Raw genomic sequence first — 14,666 nt, 5'->3', positions numbered from 1 at the left:
GAGCAGGATGGGGATCTTAGCATTAGTTTGAGAAAAGCAGGGATTTAATGTTTGGAAGTAGGGAGATTTAGGTTTAGGGTGTGGTCTGGGAATTTATGTTTAGGGAGTGGAGATGGCATTTTAAGTTTAAGGAGCAGGAAAGGTTAGGGGAAGAATCAAGGAATTTAGCTTTAGGGATGTGGTTGGAGTTTTAGTTTTAGGAAGTGATTGGGGACTTTAGAGTTAGGGAGGAAGAGATGAAGTTTAGGGTAAGGGACCAAGGTATTGGCTTGGGAACAATGTAAGAGGTTTAGGTTTAGGGTTCTGCTAGAACTATGTGGTTTATAAGAGCAAGTATTGGAAAGGCTATGTAGAAACAGGATAGCAGGAGGGAGTTAGAGTGCTTGCTTTTTTTGAGTAACAGAAAGCAGGTACAAATCAAGTTACTAGTATACAAACATCGGACATAACTCGAGATAAAAAACAATATTACAGTCACCTCCAGGACAAATACCAGACTAACCCAAAAGAGTTCTGGGCTGGTTTTAATAACCTCCTCCATCCTGGGAAATCAACTACCCCAACCCCTGAGAATCTTACTGGTCAAGAACCAGAGGTAGTAGCCAACACCTTTAACACTTTCTTTACTGAGACCATCCAGTCCTTAGCAATCATCTACCTTCCTCTTCCCCCTCCTTAACTCTTCCTGACGACACACCTCCTCTCTCCTTTAACTTACAACCAGTTTCTACCTCCTATATCCGTACCCTATTAAAAAAACTGAAGCCGTCCACCCTAGCGGCCGATCGCCTCCCAGCGGAATACCTACAAATATCGGCTGATGTCATTGCCTATCCTATATCAATCCTGATTAATAGATCTATAACTGAGGCTACAATCCCCCCTACTTGGAAAATATCATATATCATTCCACTTCATAAGGGAGGTTCCTCCACAGAAATATCTAACTATAGACCCATTGCAATATTGTCTCCAATAGCTAAAATAATGGAACGGTGTGTTCACAAACAACTCCTGCACTACCTCACCCTCAATAATCTCCTATGCACAACCCAGCATGGCTTCCGCCCCCACCACAGTACAACCACTGCCCTCCTCTCCTTTGTCGACTCAGTCAATAGTAACCGTAACAAAAAACTAACATCTTCTGCTCTCTTCCTCGACCTATCAAAAGCTTTCGATATGGTTAATCACCAGCTATTACTACACACCCTACAAACCCTCCATCTTGACAAACTAGCCCTATGCTGGTTTAAGGATTACCTCACTGGCAGGCAGCAAGCAGTCCAATGGCAAAATAGTCTATCTCACCTGCTCTCAAACAACATTGGTGTTCCACAGGGCTCCATACTTGGTCCCCTTCTTTTCTCTGTTTTTATAAATGATCTCCACACAGTCATCCCCAGAGCCACCTGCATTCAATATGCAGATGACTCAACCCTGATCTGTTCTGATCGGTCTCTTCAGAATCTCCAAGCAGCCACCCAACAATGTTTCGCTAAAGTTGAAAAATGGTTCTCCGAGCGGAAACTCATACTCAGCCCAACAAAAACCAAGCTACTTCTATTTTTCCCCCACATCCACCAATCCACTGACCTAAGAACCCCCCCCTGATAACCCAAGGACCTTCTTTGTGGATTGAGCCCGTCCCCTGTACCAAACTATTAGGTGTTACTATTGACCACAAGCTTAAATTCGACATGCACCTTGCCCAAACCATAAAGTCAGTTAACAAGAAACTTGGCTCCATGTACAGAATAAAGATCTTTCTCACTCCTCATGCCAAATTAACTATCGCTCGAACCCATCTCCTTTCCACCTTACTATATGCCTCTCCGATACTATCATTCCTCAACAAACGTGAGCTTAATAACCTCTCTACCACCTACCATCATATTGCCAGATTTGTAACAGGCACACCCTATCGTACCCACCACTGCCTCAACCTCAAGAAACTAGGCTGGCTGGAACTGCCCAATCTTCTTAAACTAAACCAACTCACCGAAGCATTCAAAATGATTAATCAACCAGAGAAAACCCCCTCAATGAGCAAAATCCTGACCCCCTATACCAACTTAAGTAGCCTTCGATCCTCAAACAGTATTCTGATACTAACCATCAAATCTAATAACAAGAGCGGCGATGCTCTTTATGCTAACTCCATTGGAAAGCTATGGAATTCCCTTCCCAACAACCTTAGGCTCATGACCTCACTCAATCTATTCAAAACTAATCTCAGAGAATTTCTTAAGTCTCAATGGTTATGCCCATGTTCCAACCCTGACTAATCCCAATAGGTCTATCAGTACCTAATCTCTCTTCTGCCTCTCAAGCTTTACCTAGTACTTTTCTACCCTCCACATGTATCTATATCATTTGATCATCTTATAAAATACCTACCAAACTATCAGCTTAGATATTTAAAATGTTATTTATCCGTGTATTATTATATTAATGTAGTTTATTGTACCTAATTGTTTAGTGATACTACTGTTAAATGTGGGAGCTTTTCTCCCCGGGCCTCTACTGAAAAAGTACATGTATCCAGCTAGACTAGCCCGGTCAACAAATGTAAAATAAAATGTAAAATAAATAAATAAATAAAATCTGTAGTAGACTTGTTTTTCAACCTCTCTCTAACTAATGATGACTATATACAAAGTGTAAAATATTGACTATAATTATCTGAAGCTCTTATAACTTTTTAGTGAAGTTAAAGGTAAGTGTCAGCAAGTATTTAAGGCTTTGTTATATCTAAAAGCCAGCCACTGCTACAAATGGAAATATGTTGTTTAATATATGTAAGGTAAGGTAAGGTGAACAAGAAGCAGTGATAGAGTTCAGACATAGGATGAGTGTATGAAAGAGGAAGGATGAGAAGAAAGAATATTGAATAAATGTACAATCTCAGTCAGACTAGACAAGGGGAAGCACATTTGCCAGGTGCTAAAATGGAAGTATTAACATAAAGGTATGACAATCTGGCCAGTAAAGAACTTATGTCAGTCAGATAAAGTAAGTAAAAGATCCCACGAGAAACAAAAATAGTCACTGTTCTAAGAATCACTGTAAACCTGAAAAAAGTAAAAATGATAGAATTTTTGGAGGACGGAGGCCACACAGCACTGTACTGCATACTGCCTGTGAGCTGTCAAGAGAAAGAAACCAGACAGTGGGGGAACTAGACATCAGGAATTTGAAGAAAGATATAACAAAATGAAATAACAGAATTCAGATAATTCAATGCAGTGGGAGATCAGAAGATCTGGGGAAGTCAGTGAGAAGCCATTAGGGTTGTCACCATTGGACCCTTTTCCTAAACCTTTTCCCCACCCTTTGCAATATGTAAATGTGCTTCATTCCTGTTTCAGAGTTATAAATGAAACATAACAAAATAAGATAATTAATAAAGATAATGATTGCAATAAATCCAACAGTTTTGAAGAAACCATAAATAATTTGCTAAATTCAACAGATGAGTAAATATATACAAATGTTATATACATTAGAAGATATATTATAATATTTTCATTTTTTTCTGGCAGTTGGTATATTTGTTGAAACTGTTGCATTACATAAACAGTGGAGTTTAAAAAATGTGCAGGAAATGGAACACCCACACAGATTCCTTACAAAAAGGATACATGGAGTGAACACAATGGCCTACGCTGATCACGTCAAATCCTTGTCTCTTTACATGGTATCATACAGACTTCTGAGAGATGATCTTTGCCTGACATACGGGGCATTCCTGGACCCTGTTTTGATGGATTTTTTGTACATCTACAAAACAAAAGCACCAGAATGACTAGACTGAAAGTCTTAAAATTTGCTTGCAACATAAATAGGAGATATTGGAGAGACAGATTTGTTTCTTAGAGAATTCGCATTCTCTGGAACATGCTCCTTATTCAAATGAAGCAGAGTTCCTCCCCATCCCTATTTAACACAAGTTGGACCAATGGATGGGTAATCAGAAACTCACCTCTGGTTTGTTGCCAATGTCTCTGATGGACAGAGGCAGTCAATAAATCACCCTCTATATAAATCAAATTTGTGGGTCACATTTGGGTTGTACTGCTAGGCTTATAAAGGCCATAGTGCTTTTTAGCCTAGTATATACCTATGAACCTATGTTGAGAAAACAAAGACATAAGACAGGAACAAGAACAATTAATATTGTACATTTCTTGTTGCAATGTGAACGTTATAGTTTTTTCTCAGTAATGTTTTTGTTTATATCTGCAATATTGTTTATGTTAAAGGAAAAAAATCTGTAATTATACCTGGGAAAATAAGGTGCAACTGGGGAGAGAGTCATTATTTTTCTTCTGCAAAACAGAAGGTGCACACATTTTTTAAACTTTGTATTCTTTTGCCAAGATGCAACATTATAATGAGACAGGATATAGGAATGTTGGCTGATGGGTACCTGAAGGTGAGGGATCATGTGGGAATAATGACTGATTTTTTCCTGACAGTATTCACTGCAAAAATACATGGAAACAGTTGGTTTATGAATAGAAAAGGGTATTGAGAGAAGGAAACTGGATGATGAATATGGAAGTATAAAGATGATCTATATTTACAGAGGAAGAAAAATACTAAAATGGACTTGATGGTATACCCAGGAGAGTCTTCCAGGTGCTTCTAAATATCCTTAAAGATCCAACTTGGGTACTGTTAACCATGCCTTTTAAATCATATAGAGGTATTCATGACTCAAATAATGGGGTGGTGGTATAGCTGGTAGGGGTGATCAAGATAGATGTAATGCATGACACTGCTTGTTAATGTACTAGTGCACTTACTGTGCATTTAAAATGCAGCTGTGACTATACAGCTATCTGGTAAATAAAACTGAAGAGCTGACATCACATCACCCTGTGTCTATCTCATTGTTTATATTACTAACCTAATTGCTACATATTTTCAGAAGTCAAACCACTCTAAGCCCCACCCTACGTCTACCTCACTTTCTCTAAACCTTCCATTCCCAACCTTAGCTAATCCCATCTTGAAATCCTTGCCTAACCCCCTGACCCAAACCTACCCTCCCTGCACCCCCATTTCCTCAACCTAATCTTTAAACACTGAAGGTGTCCCTTGACAAATTGGTTTGTTCCCAAACCTCATTTGTCACACTCCACTTCAATAAAGAAACAAGACACAAAATTGACATTTGGTGTCCTTTATTAACTTCATAAACATCATAACTTTATTGCAGCATTTCAATTTATTAATTACAAGAAAAACATCCTTTTAACCAATCATCAGGGCAGTGTATCTCTGCTCACCCTGTGTGAATAAGCAGCATCCTCACCTCCACTCACTTATTCTTAATAATCAAGCAGCATCCAAACCACTCACTTTCACCCCCAAAATCTTTACATCAACCTAAACACCAGAGGGGGATCAGAAGAGGGACAAGCCTGTCCCTCTTCTCCACCCACCATCATAAGCCAGGCTGTTCACCCTCACGTAATGCAGGCTTTTCACTAAACCTTCCAAAAATAACCCCAAGTGCAGATTAAACAGAGCTAATCCAAATTCGTTCAGGTGCACCCCATCCTCTCTGAACAACACTGCGCACCTATCATCAAAATCCCTATGCTCTATCATCTGTATACCTAATGCAGCCAGATGCCTCACCAACCTACAGTTAACAAATTACCATCTATTTAATTGTTTAACATTTGTTTATTTATTTAACAATTTTTACTGGGAAAGTCGAATTTGGAACAAAGCCAATTTTCACTGGCGGCCTAGGGAGAACTCCTCCAGATGCATGTATTTGTAATGTGGGAGGAAACCGGAGCACCTGAAGGAGATCCACACGGATGCAGGGAGGACATGCAGACTCCACACAGAAAGCACCCCAGCCAAGACTGTAACCAGAGAACCTCTTGCTATGAGGTGACAATGCAACTGCTGCACCACTGCACTGTCCATGCCCATGCCTGCTCTACTGCCCTAAAACTATTAGAATGCCTGAAAAAAACAGGGTATTATTTTGGACCATGCAATACACATACTCAGATACAACTTTTTAAAAACTCCCTTTTCCAGTTTACCAATTGCAGCTTTAAAATCAAATCCAAGTCATTACCTGCAAATGTACCACCAACACTTGAGGAAGTCCCATCTAAGATTGTATACCTGTAGACTCCTGCATAAGCAGATTCTACCTGAAGCCTCTAATACCATGCCATCTGATTCTCCACACAAAATAAAATAAACCTAAATTTGTGCAACTAGTCCTAACTGCAGCACTCTTCTATGCCAGTGAACATATGAATGGTTTAGGATGACAATCTCCTTACCTAAAAAAAACTGCAATTACTTGACCAACTTAATTAATCACTATCTTATATAAGACAAAAGGCATTTGAAGACCAGCTGCCAACCCTCTTAATGACCTCAACTGAACTACATTCATTCACTAAATCCAAAGCTCTACCCATATGGGAGGAATGGGTGGAAAAACTCTCACCCACACAACCCATACAGTGAAGTGCCTTTCTCATTACATATATAAACTGACAACCATTATCACCTTACCTCCCTTTGACCTAAAAAACAAATTGTGTGGGCTCCAATTATAAGACACAAGCAGTTTCCTTGCCCAAGCCACTGGACATATCTGGTCACACCTATCTTTCCCCAAAACTATTTGTGTGCCATTCCCAAACTAATCCATTTTAGATTTGCATAACCAAATGTGTACTGCCACAGGCAGTATCATGACATCCCCCCCAAACCAATGACCCCAACAATTCTGACACTCTAAATGCCCCATAACACATCCACAAGCGTAATGTCACCCATAAAATATAATCAACTGACTTCCCACTCACCAAAGCTAGGCCCCATAATAAAACTTTCAAAATGTGCCTAGTCACCAGCCAGTGCTTATCTATATTCAAGCAATCCACTCTACCCCATAATTTCAACATATGCACAGCCATCAAGGACTTAGTGAAATCACATAAACCTGCCACATGTGGGCATAGACTTACCAAACTAAAATTTGTTTCCAACCACCATGCCCACCAATGGCCATTCCTTCTCCCATACTGGCAAAAGCCAGAACATAGATTTAATATCAACTTTCACCAGCTATGGGTCTTTAAACCCCTGAATGACCCATACAGTGTCATCCAATGATGCATAATGGGTAAGATAAATGGTGAATCATCTGAAATTCACCAGCCACCTTCTTAAGCACTAAGCCCAATTTCAAAACCTTAAAACTGCTAAATGGGGGGCTATCAAATGACCCCAATAGCCTACCAGCCCACCTTTCCTTCTCCATCAGTGCTTCCAGAATATTTTCCTTCTCCCACAATGATCGCACATTTTTACAGACAATTCCATCCCTTCCCACCTTAGATTTAATAGAACTCCCCCAAAATATCCATTAATTAATTCCTCCACCACAACCAGATCAGGAAAATGCTGAAGCATGCACTGTGACACCTGCACCTTAACATGAGAATGGGTCCCCAGGTTTTCCTCTTGTCCCCTGAAAAGATACACCCCCTTCCTGCCCAAAAAATTCCCTCTTCCTTGCATGCTTTTGGATCCCTGAAACAAAGATGATAAGCCCCACACATTAGGTGAAAACAAATTTGGGCTGGGCACAATATCCTTCCACCAGCCACAAGTGTGCAAGAACCTGCATTCTGTCCATAAGCATCTCTGTGCGTTTAATGCCCAACACACCCCTGTTCCTTCTCTTCCTACTTTACCCCATCTACTAATAGCACAAAAACTATCCATCTTAGTGGCCAGCCATATGTCTGGGTGCCTCATCTCCCAACACAGGAACTGATGAACCACTTTCTGCTTATGAAACCTCTGATCATACCATAACCATGCACTACCAGTCTGTAGCCGCTGCACCTCTCAGATTGTCAGGAAATACACCAAGAGCAGAAGGGCCAAGGCACTATCTTTCTCCAGCTACAGCACCATATAATACACACAGCCCAGCAATTAATTCTACTAATATTTTGGTCTCAATCTACCCACTCTCCATCACCCCAGGGCTGCTAAAGCTGCCAAAACATCTTTACTGTTTGCAATTTCTGACTCCAACTAATGCTGAACCCCATCTGTATCAATTAAATCAAAAATATCAACATACTTCCCCTACCAAATCTTCTCTTTGACTGAGGAAGGTATATGAAGGGTCAAAAACAACACCCCACTCCCTTGCTCCAGAAACTGTGTAGCAAACCAACTACCAGGCCAAAACTCAAAATCTAAAATTCACCTCCTACAAGTTTGAATCCAACCTCTCATTGATGATGCCAAACTACCTCCGTACAAACCTCGGCTACCCATCCCAGAGACAGCCTCTCCTAAAACTTGCTCCCTTTCACCACATGTATGACATCCCCCTAAACCATGTGCCAGTTCCCCAATCTGCTGATGTGATCCTTCACCATCTACACTCCAACTATTCCCCACTTGCCCTAAGTCTGACATGCCTACAGGACCCTCCAACAACATATTATTACCTTGCTTGGCCTTTGCTGGTTGCTTTTTCTTCTGAATAGAGTCAGCCTGTTCCACTGTCACAATGGTCTCACTGGTAGGCAAATCCTGAAACAGGTATTCCACCTGTAAAACAATATCTTCCCATTTCTGTTGCAATGTCTGTATCTCCGCCATCTGCTCCAGAAGCACCTACATATATATATATATATATATATATATATATATATATATATATATATATATATATATATATATATATATAAAAAACATGTTTCACATTAATATAAATTTTCTGAAGGGTATGAAGTCTGAAAGTCAAATGTCTGTCTATATTTTCTGAGTTCAGCCCACCATGATTTGCCAATGACTTGGCAGAAACCACAGTTTTATGAGAAACAGAGCAAAATATGAGATAAAATATGGACATTATGAAAATTCTGTAGAGCTGAGAGATATGTAATCACATACTACATCACATCCCCACCCCAGTTATGATTTGTCCCCTCCTTGAGTGGACTCCTTCCCAATACATGCCTCGAGCAGCCTACTGGCTCAACAGTTAATGGTTCCAACCCCAGCTGCTAATGCACAAAACTGGACCATCACTTTGGTGCCCTCAGAATGAGAAGCTTGATATAAACCTTGAAAGACGCTGGGATAATGATCTGCATAAGCATGCAGTTTCTACTGCCCTTCTCCCTCAATACATGCCCCTCACAGATGTAATAAATAAATTCCACTTCTCGATCACATCTGCACATTCACAGCAGCAAACTAACTGTTAAAATCCAACTACACGCCATCAACCAAAATCTATACAGTCACTCGCAAAATACACCTGAAGACAATGTCCAGCAGAAGGTGGATCACAAGCGAGAATAAGCCTGCTCAAAGTCATGATATTAATGATTGCATTCATAACTATGTACATTGAAGACAAATAGACAACCAAATATTAGCATGATCCTGCAAATGTCTCCCAGGCTCCCAATTGCAGTCCTCAGCATCACTCCAGAGTTATTTGCCAGAAACTACCATCCCAACAAAAACCCCCAACAAAAATAGGCAACTCAGCCCAAAAAAACAACAGCATACCAGAAAAAACACCGCACTCGTACTGCTCCCAGGTTCAGTATAATCACCAGGGTTACTTACTGGTCATCATGGATGTGATACTTGCAGTATAATATTTAGTGGAATCACAAATTAATAAGATCACAGCAGAAAAAGACATACTAAACATTTAGAAATACATGCAAGTATTTCTATTTTTAAATCTTAACTGCTGCCCACAAAAAGACAGTCAGAAGCACTTTGTTTACACTGCATAACCAATGAACACCCTCCTTTCTTTCCCACTAGACAAATATTAGCATGATCCTGCAAATGTCTCCCAGGCTCCCAATTGCAGTCCTCAGCATCACTCCAGAGTTATTTGCCAGAAACTACCATCCCAACAGGAAAAAGAAAAGAAATTAAAACACAGCTTTCATGAGGAACATCCCAAAATACAAGGCAAACATCTACACACTCCAAGAAAATCTGCACAGTTGAGAAGCATGAGCCAAGGATTTCCCTTTTTCTCCTTTTCTTACTATGCCTTACACCTCAAGCAAGACTCCAACGATTGCCTCACTGTTTACAAAACATAAAAATCCATACTGTTGAATTTCTAAAGACTTTGGTGGTTAACAGCTCTAGCCAACTGTGCATGAGCAGCAAGGAAACCTTACTCTACTGCCCTAAACACGAGCAGCTCAACAGTAACTGAAAAAACATGAAACAAATGGGATCCATGTCACCATGCAAGAAGTCCACAAACTCCACAACCAGCAACAAAGATATCAACAAGTTCCAACTCCACCATCACAATACAAAAGCCCCCAGACCAGTTTCCTCCAGCCTCTGAACAACCCGGGAAAACAGCTGACCCAGTACAAACAACTGACTCCCAACATACCTCCCAGAGCAAGAAATCTGGACAAAGCACCAAATCCCAAAGCAGGGCACCAGAAACCAGTTACCCAAATGTGAATAGAAGCCAGAAACCCTCCCCGAGCTGAACCTAAGACAATCATCACACACTGCTTCACAACCACCAATGGTCAATCGAATGGCTCCTCAGCCCACAACACACACATCACACCACTCAAGATTCAAACCACCACCCCAAATCCATATTACTAATTTAATTTATTTATTTTTTTCATAAAACACAGAGAACTTTATCATCCTCTTAATCAATACAACATGCCCAACCATGAGTCACCCAAAAAAGAGCAATATGGTCAAGCTAGCACCCAAACCACACCAGTCCCACAGAGCCCAAATTATTTATCAAAATCAAGCTGCAAAACTCCACAACCACCAAAGAACCTAAAAATTCCTGCCACTCACCCTACACAACTTTTAAACCCTGCACTATATAAACTCAGAATTCTGCCAAAACAACAGTAACTGTGTTAGCATATGACCTATGTGGCAACTATACAACCCCCAACAAAAATAGGCAACTCAGCCCAAAAAAACAACAGCATACCAGAAAAAACACCGCACTCGTACTGCTCCCAGGTTCAGTATAATCACCAGGGTTACTTACTGGTCATCATGGATGTGATACTTGCAGTAGCAAGATCATGCCAAAATGTGATCCCTAACTCAACTACACACACATAAAACCACTTTAAGCCTCACACTAAGTCTACCTCACTTCTTCCAGACCTTCCCTTAATTAATTAACCCTTAATTTCCCAATCTTAGTTAATCCCACCATTCCATACTAACTTTAAAATACTTGCCTACCCCCCAACCCAAACCTACCCCCTACTCCCCCACTTCCTCCACCTGATATTTAAACACTGAAGGTGTCCAATGACAAACTGGTTTGTTCCCAAACCTCATTTATCAAGCTAAAGATCATGAGACAAGTTTCACTGAGTCCAGATAAACTGCAGTAAATATGTAGACCGAGTGTTGGACTACCATTTGGACTTTAGGATCCAAATTAATCACCACATATGAGTTTCACTACTTGTTTTTGATTAAGTTGTGATTTATGGAACCTTATGTATCTGTTGATCTCTAAAGATAGACACACACACACACACACACACACACACACACACACATATATATATATATATATATATATATATATATATATATATATATATATATATAGAAAGAGAGAGAGAGAGGGTGATTGTCTTATGGCAGGGAAAATCATCTCTCACACTGTGTAAACAAAACTGATTGATAGGTCTAAAGGAATTCATCTATGGTCTTCTTCTTTCTTTATAGTTCACATTTTTTGTATCCATCTCAAGTGAGGTATCTTAAGAGAATGGAGATGGCAAATCTGCCTTATGAATCCTAAACATGTAGTTTTGAAACTTTGTACTGCTGTCTGTGGACATTAACATGCTCAGGGAAATGATCCCCTATTAGATGATGAGTCAGAAGGTTAAAAGTGCAAAGATGTACAGCCCAAAAAATCATAAAAATAAATAAATGACAAGTGGATGGTACAGGAGAAAATCATAAAGGTATAAAAGTAGATTTGATCAGATAAAACTTGTTCATAGAAACTGTGGTTTTCTGTATGTTAACATTGGGATATAATATGCCACACATATCATTAGGCAATTAGGATGGAGAAAATGGTGTGAATTTAAGAGTCAATGCTTAAAATATGAATTGGTGGGGGCATCTGTATACAAAGACCTGGAGGGGAAGCTACATCTTTCTGTTGTGTAAAGAGCACTATGGAGACAGCATTGTCTGTGAAGATGTGAACATAACATCCACAGCTATAAAGACCTGCAGCACAGGGAGATTAACGTTCTGAGCAGCAATTTAACTGTTTCCTGTAGTCAAGGATAGATGAAATGAGTCCTTCCACCACCATATGCCTATTATGTGACTCCAAGCACATCACTTAACCAGACACTTCACACATGTTGGCCATGAAATGGGCAATTGCACCAGTGGACCTTCATGCTTAAGAATTTAATAAATAAAGGATTTAGAAAGATTATATGGGATGAGGTGGTCACTACTGTTAATAGACTCATAACCTTACTCCAGATTAGATATACCCTGAAACATTTAGAGCATATTCAGACTGGATCAGCTAAGTTCTGCTTGTAGAAAATACAAGTTGACCACCTTTGTGACTGAACTATTTTGACTGAGAGACTGAGTTTAGGTTTGCATGTCCATGGCAGCTGTGACATTAGCAGACACAGGCATTGATGTATATAAAAGGAAAGCTATCCTTGTAGGTGACCGAAACTGAACTCCTAGAAAAGGAGGTACATCACAAATGAAATGTGAAATAATGTGAAATCTGCACAGACATAAAGCCAGTAAGACATGCCTCCATGGTGCAGAGTTTTGACTTCACTCAAGATAGTTCTTATTTGACTAGTGGCTGAATGATGGAGGAAACAGGTGGGGAGGCTGGGAATAAGTGGCTGATATGCAGCTCAGTCATCATAGGATGAGGGAGGTAACATAGCTCACTACATTGGAGACACAGACTGTTTTATATTATGTGATGAGATGCTTATCAGTAATGATGCATATGTGCTGTAGTGCTCATGCACTTCCCAAAAGCTGCTGTTGTGGAATGTGCAAGCTTTGTGTGAGGTGGACATTGAACAGCCTTCAGGATCAGAAGGCTGGTCCTGTTCCTTAACACCTGATTCTCAGGGATGAATAAGATGAATGTCTCTTTTGCTGACTCATGAATGAATATGTCAGGTAATTTCAGAAATGGGGAGCCACTGGCAGACCATGTGGCTCCAAAAAAATATGAACCCAGCAAATTTGGGAAAGTAACCTGTAAACATTCAGTAGAAGTTTTTGAGGAGAAAGTATATAATTCAACTTATGAGGCCACATATATCTTAAGACAGTTGTGGGCAGAAACAGTGCTCACAATATGCTAACAAACTTAAGAGCTTTCATTTTAAGCTTTTTTTTCTTTAATGGACTTGCTTGGTAGAAGCCTTAGTCATCCTGTTTCCGCCTACTTATTATTTTCAACACTTGAATTATCTGTTTATTGTAATAACTAATCTTTTCACTGCTAAGTGGCATCTTAGGGATTACTGAATCGGAAAACTGTCATTTAGTTCAGTTCTGGGAAATGTCAGAGAAGTAATGGAAAACAGGAACTAATCTTACATCAAAATGCTGTTGTACAATAAATTATATAAAAAAATTTTAAGAGCACTTTTCTAGAAATATATCATCTGTTACTTCTGGAGAATCAGAGTCAGTTTCCCAGCAGATGATTAGCTGTACGGTCTGCAGAAGTGATGTTTATTTTTTTCATTTAGCTCTGGATATCAGTGTGTGCATGCATCATCCATGACACTGTGTGTGTGTGTGTGTGTGTGTGTGTGTGTGTGTGTGTGTGTGTGTCTGTACATGCATGTGTGTAATATCCATGTCTTGTCTTACATTACATGTCATAGGCAGGTTTCAAGGTGTCTACCTGAGTACTTGTGATACCAGTGTTTAGGTTGCATTAAAGGTAGCTGTGGGTTACATTCCAAAATGAATACAGAGGTAGTATTTTATCTAACAAAGATGTGATAACTGAGCTTATCTGGCATGAAAGAGATCATGTGGTGGTCAGAAAAAAATATGAACATAAAATGACCTCTAATAAAATATACAGGAAGGACATCAAAGATTAAAATGTAGACGTACTGTGCATCTGCGTTTTGGGTGTAAGTATATTGCTTGCTTCTGTACTTCTCCATGCAAGGGTGCTACTTGTCCTGTCCTTCACTTGCCCCTTGCTAACCACTATATGCAAAGCTTATTTTATAAGAACTGCAAATGAGAAGCATTGGCCATCAGGATATGAACATGATAAATAAGTCAAGCATGTAATGTACAGTTAAACAAACATTCCACACATGGATATTAAAAAATACACTGCAGAAGGAGAACAGTTTAAAGTCAGTGTTGGATATTAAACAGCAGTATAAATAAAATGTTTTTGTTATAAACAAAAACTGTTGGGGGATGATTGGGGGAATAGTGTCTGTGATCTTGAGACACACGATCTTTGGAAATCATTAGCTTGCTTGTGCTAGAGTGAAAAAAATATGATTGTCCGAGATAACCGTGCACCGTGTTATGAG

Source organism: Protopterus annectens, chromosome 2.part2 (assembly GCF_019279795.1).
Source record: "Protopterus annectens isolate FY-2018-M chromosome 2.part2, PAN1.0, whole genome shotgun sequence".
Lineage (NCBI taxonomy): Eukaryota > Metazoa > Chordata > Ceratodontiformes > Protopteridae > Protopterus > Protopterus annectens.
Note: the sequence above shows the minus strand (reverse complement) of the source record.